This window comes from Oreochromis niloticus, linkage group LG7 (genome assembly GCF_001858045.2).
Source record: "Oreochromis niloticus isolate F11D_XX linkage group LG7, O_niloticus_UMD_NMBU, whole genome shotgun sequence".
Lineage (NCBI taxonomy): Eukaryota > Metazoa > Chordata > Actinopteri > Cichliformes > Cichlidae > Oreochromis > Oreochromis niloticus.
The window spans coordinates 49,829,916-49,836,398 of NC_031972.2; positions in this window are offsets into that span (position 1 = coordinate 49,829,916).

Genomic DNA, 6,483 nt, shown 5'->3' on the forward strand with positions numbered 1-6,483 from the left:
CTGTGCTGTTGAATGTGGCCTGAAAGCACCTCAGAGTGGGCGGGTTGGGAACATTCCCGCCCCGCCTGCACGTAGTCGGCCTGGAAAGCACTGTTTACGGTACAAACTGTGACTTGTACGTGCTACCCGCTGAGCCGGTGATGGACCAGCAATTTATTTGTTACGTGATGTGTGAGAATGCTTAATATTATTAATAAAGTCATCTGTGACATCTCTGTCACTGTAGGCTTCAAGTAGCACTCTACGAGTTTGCCCTTTAAACCATCATCATGCTGTAGGTTTGTTGTTTATGGCTGGTCATTTTCCTGTGTACACGCCCGCAGATTCTTATCACGTAAACTGCTCAGCAGATAAAACGTATAAGCTGGAGGGTTATGTTTATATAAAGTTTAAATTTGGTGCAAAAAGCCTACAACGAAAAGTTTTCATCATTGTCATCATGACTGTGCTTGTTTTGTATTTGTCAAACTGGTTTTACTGCTTCAGATGTCACCCCCATGTACCATCTGCTTTTGGACAATGTGTCTATAAACCAGTCCAAAGTTTAAATGATGAAAGTTCACTTGTAATTTTCAGCGTTTGCTTCACTCTTTTAAGGACTGTAGTATGGAGTGCATATGCTAGAGGCGGGATTTAGACATGTCAGTACAGATATTACAATAAAAACAAACTTTCTGAAAGCAGTTGACTCACAGTCTTAGTAGACATCCAGAGTCTCGGTAAACACATCCATCAAAGCCTTGTCAGGCAAGAATAATAGATTTTTACACAATTAACAAATGTTATAACTAAGGTTTTTCATCCATCCATCCATTCTCCAATTCAGGGTGGGGTATGGGGCTGGAGCCTATCCCAGCTGTCACAGGGCGAGAGACAGAGTACACCCTGGACAGATGACCAGTCTGGTACAGGGCCAACACAAACAAACAGACATAGGCGCTGGCATTCACACGTATAGTCAGTTTTTAGGACCAGCAATGAACCTAACCTAGAGAGTACCGTATAAAGATTTAAATTATCATGTCACGTTTGACCTCTGACCTTTTCCTCAATCGACTGGTCTGAAGGTCAAAGTCATAATAATGCTATAGAGCCACTTACATTTAGTTTTATTACTGCCATTTTTTGTATTGACAACATATGGGCATATAAGGAATGATATATGGAGATTCTAAATATCACGTAGCATTTGACCTCTGACCTCACTTTTACGTTTCACACCTGCCTTTCTTTCAAGTCGACCCCAAATTTGTTATATCTTTAAAGAAAATGCTATCAGGAGGAAGAAATTGAGCTGCCCAGTTAGTTTGAAATATACTGTATATTACATAATATAATATATTTTTTCAAAACTTTAGTTTTTACGTGTATTCTAGTTAACTAAATTGCTTTTGTTGTCTGAAAATGTTTAGCTTTAGTTGAGTTTTTATTCATTTCAGTTTCAGTTTTACTCCTGCATGTCAGCACTGGTATTACAATACAAGCAGAACCTTTTGAAAGCAGTCGACTCACAGGCTGGAGCCTCTGCCAACTGTTATAGCGTGAGAGACAGAGTACACCCTGGACAGGTCGCTCGTCTGGTGCAGGGCCAACACATAGACAGACAACCATTCGCGCTGGCGTTCATACCTAGAGTCAATTTTTAGAATCCCCAATTAACCTAACTCCCATACACGCCTTTGAACTTGAACTCATGCAGACACGGGGAGAACATTCAAACTAAACACAGAAAGGCCCCAGCCTGGATTCTAACACAGGAACTTCTTGCTGTGAAGTAATAGCGCTAACCACCGCACCACTGTGCCACCCTTCACTCAAACACTAACCGAACTGACTTTAAGTAATTTTATTACATGTAATATTGTTACACAAGCACAATATAAAAGAAATTTACATTTAATAGAATCTGGTCAAAAGAAATTTACTTGACTGATATACATTCAACCAACACTGAGCAAAGTTTGTGGCTGTAATAACCTTGGTCATGTCCCTCTGAGCTCCTTGATCCCTTTCTAATGAGACCATCAGGTGCTTTTAGAGTCCCTGTAGGCTCAACCTCGCCTTCTGCACACCTGTTTATGTGTTATACAGTACAGGAACATTGTGTTTTTAGCAGTGCACATATGGCGTGATATCCTTTTAAAAAAAAACTAAAGATGTTCAGTGGGGAAAACAATGACTGTTAAAACAGTTTCACATTACTTACATAGAGTATTATTTACCAGATTTTGTGCTTTCTAGCATTTAGTCTGTTTTGCTTTATTTAAAAGGTTGATTCAACAGAGGGTGTGCCTCTGTGTTGCACTAAATGTAATGTAGTTTGCCATGCATTCATGTTCTAATAAAGAAGTCCTCAGTAAATGAGACAGGACCTCGCCCAGCCCTGTCCTCTAAATGACAAAAAAACCCATTAGTTACTAATCAGCAATGTCATAAATGTTTAAATCTAATCTACAGTGATTATAGTTGGTCTGTCTAAACAAACAATCCAACAGATAAATAATCACCTGACCTACACAACTCAGCATTAACCCACATGATTAGCAAACAACACTGTCCTCCCAGTTGTCTGTGTTAACTGCAATGAGACTGCATCACAGACTTGTGATTGTAAAGGACATTTATTTTTTATTTCCTGCAATTCATCTGGACTGTGCTCTTAAAAAAGCCGTTTTGACCTTTGTCCTCTTCCCCATCCATCTTCATATGGGATTAACTACGTGGTTGTGAGGGATCAACTTACAAAGTTTATATCCACAACACCACGCGTGCACAATCTTTTTGTGTAATGTGTGAAGAAAAAAAAGGATTAGAGTTGCATTAACATGACTTTCTAAAAGTACTTTTGAATGCATTGTATAAATCTCTCCTGCCACTAGAACTTTATCTTACAAAAAAATACTTTCCCATATATTTACCTTGGCATTTCATTATGAAGGCACATTTTTTCTGTGTTTCTTGGTGGATTTGGCTGCTATTCTGTTTTAAAAGTGTTGCTCACAGACATCAGACACTCAGTAGTTTATCAGTAGTCACTTACTGATCACATGTAGGCATAGCTAAATTAATACAGTAATATAAATTTGCCAGGTTTAAGTGTTTTGAAATGGCTGCAGTTTGTTCTGTAATGTTGAGAGGTTTTCCTAATATTTTGGCCACCCTATTTATTTTCATGATGATCAAAAATAATTATTTTAGCTGAGTGCCAAGTGCATATTTCATTTTCATGACCTATACCAATGACTTAAAAACAATCAGTATTTAGATATAATTACTTTGTCCGCTATTATTTTACTTCGAAACTGAAAGGTGAAAAGCTCAAATTTATTATCTCTAAAGGTTGATTCTGTTCATCTGGACCAGATGTCCAGATGAAATACCTGTTCAAGACCTCAAATGTATTAATTTTCTATTAAAAATGTGTTTTCATTGAATTTATGTCCTATGAGCTTTGTATTAAATGTTCTCTTTTACAGTCATTTTATAGATTGATGGTAACAGTGCAAACATAACATGTATGTGCTACATTAGCAGACAAATTGAAAGATAGCTAACAGTTATTTTATCTTTCAGATAAGATAACCGTCAGTATGGCAAACATAATGGACTACTAGATGCCATTTAGAGGATGAAGCAGGTGCAATAGTGCCACCCCTCTGTATAATTTATTTTTTATGGCTTGTTTGTTTGAGCTTGAATTTTGCTTTCTTTGCTCCAGATGGCAGCCGGAGCACAAACAGCACAACAGCACCAACCAGTGTCAAAGCTGACTCACAGAAACCCTGACAATAAGAAATGACATCAGCTTAGTGCAGGAGCTTTTACCAACACACCAGACAGGGGCACTCCAACAAAGAGAATACACTCCGTAAACAACTGCAAGCTACTGCAACCTCTCCAGCAAACTGAAGTCTGGATTAAACTGATCTAATTATTATAATATGAATAATATGAATTTGTATTACTAAAAGCTTAACTAAATGAACTAAATGAATGAATAATTGAAGGACTTCACAAAAACAGTCACAACTTTTAAACTATTGATTCGTGATACTGGTTACAACATTTCATATTTAATGACTCGAGTCCGTGTATAAGAAATGAAGTCATTGTGAGTCAGAAAGAACATTCCTGTCATGAGGTAGAAGCTGAAATCAGTTTTGGCAAATTCACTTTACATATCTTTTATTTTACCCAGTTAAAAAGTCTCTCTGGGATTAAAAAATATCTTTTTCCAAGTGAGATCCGGCAAAGACAGCAGCAGAAATTGAGACATATAACATAACAGTTCTATCAGGATTTGGACATTCTGACATTTGTCAGAACACGAAAAGTCAGTCAGTCACTTCATTGCTGTGATCAATGAATAAAACTCTTTCACAACCATTTCACTTTTACCACAACGTTACTGGCTCTCTCCCAGTTGTGTGAAAATGTGAAGGATTTATTTAAAACTTTACAAAACTGTCGAAATGAAGAAAAGCTAAAATCTGTATATGAACGTATACGCATCAGAAAACAGACAAAGAAAATATATATACAATCTGAGGACATAGTCCAGTAAAATCCAACTACAAACATTCAGCAGCCACTTTATTAGGTACACCTGTTCAACTGCTCAGTAAAGTCAGAATGGGGTAGAAATGGGGAAGAAAGGTGACTCAACGTTGCATCGTTGTTGATGCCAGACAGACTGGTTTGAGTATTTTAGAAACTGTTGATTTTTGGGGGAAATTTCTTTCACAATTATCTCTACCTCTTGATGTCAGAGGTCAGATGACAATGGCCAACCTACTTTAAGCTGATAGGAGGGCAAAAATAACTCAGTCAAGCACTCGTTATAAACAAGGTATGCAGAAGAGCATCAATAAAGAATGCTCTGTTAATGCCAGACTACAACTTATACAGTTCAAGGTCCTTCATCATTTGCATTTTTCTAAAACAAAGCTATGCAGCATTTTTCTGTCTATTTCGTCTTTATGTGACAGATGCAGAGCGCTGGATGGAACCCTTGGTCACCTTTTCTGGTCTTGCCCCACACTCAGGAGTTTCTGGGCAGAGATATTTAATATATATAACAGGATTTATGACTTAAAATTAGAGCCGGATGGTGTACTTGCAGTGCTAGGCTGCTCCCTAGCCTCATTGGCACTCAGGCGTCCTCTTCAGAAAGCCTTAATGTTTGGCATGATTGTAGCTAAAAGACTTATTCTTAGAGCCTGGAAATCACCTTCTCCTCCATTGTTCAGGTTTGGCTACGTGAGATGATCGCTTGTTTGTATATTGAAGAGGTTCGTTATCGTTTGGCTGACACCCATTTTAAGTTTGTCGAAATCTGGGGCCCTTTTCTCAATCATATTAATGGGATTTCAACATAAACTTTAGCCCTTTTTTGACTGCACTTTGTGTTTGTGTGAAAGTGAAGTTCTGCCGGACCCTGATTCCTTCCTGGACCTGTTTCCCACATTTTTCGGACTTTGTGAACTCTCTGTTTCCCTGTCTAACCTCACACAGAAGATCATCTTCTTTGGACATTGGTGTTTCTTTTGAACTTTTGATTTGTACTGGCTAACTGGTGTATTTTTTTTTCTTTTTCTTTTTTCTTTCCTGTTTGGGTTTTTTTTTTTTTGTTGGTGTTGTGTGTTTGCTTTCTGGTTTTTCTTTTTTTTTTCTGTGCTTAAATGTTATTGTTTTTGAATCTTATGTCCTTTGACTGTTGTGACGTTATGTAACTTTGAACTTAAAATCTTATAAATAAACATTTTTAAAAAAAGACAAAAAAAAAAGACAAAAAAAGACAAAAAAAAAAACAGAAGAGCATCAATGGCCTCCACAGTCAACAGATCTCAGCAGAGCTGACAAATCTGCAGCAACCGTGTGATGTCTGAGGAATGTTTCCAGCACCTTGTTGAATCTAAGGCAGCTCTGAAGGCAAAAGGGGATCCAACCTTGTACTAGCATGACATGCCATGACATGCACCTGTGACACAAGACTGGGAGTACTGAACTCTGTTGCAACTAACCCTCATCTGAGAACGTATCTATATTTGCTATATTTCAGCTGAAGGACAGTTTCACTGGTGCTTCTGACAGTGCATTACAGTGTATTGTACATATATGAAAAATGTTTGAGGTATTTTTATTGAAAACAGCGTGTTTTAAAAAAACAATGAGAACGGCTAACATGGGTGGGGAAATGCTGTGCTGAGAACTGCATAAAGAGTGGTGAGAATGACTTTTCTGCTGTGAGGATTGCATCAAAGTGATTGAGAAAAACGGCACTGTAGATCCCAGAGAAGGTACAATAACACAGAGTCATAAAGATACTTACAAAACAGGAAACAAACCTGACACAAAGCCTGTTTACTAAAACCTGCTTATCAATATTACAATAAAAAAGAAGAAGAAAGAAACAGATTTTTTTAAAATCCAACTAGGTAATGTTTAGGTCTTAAAAATAATTAGGTATTAAAACCAATGAGA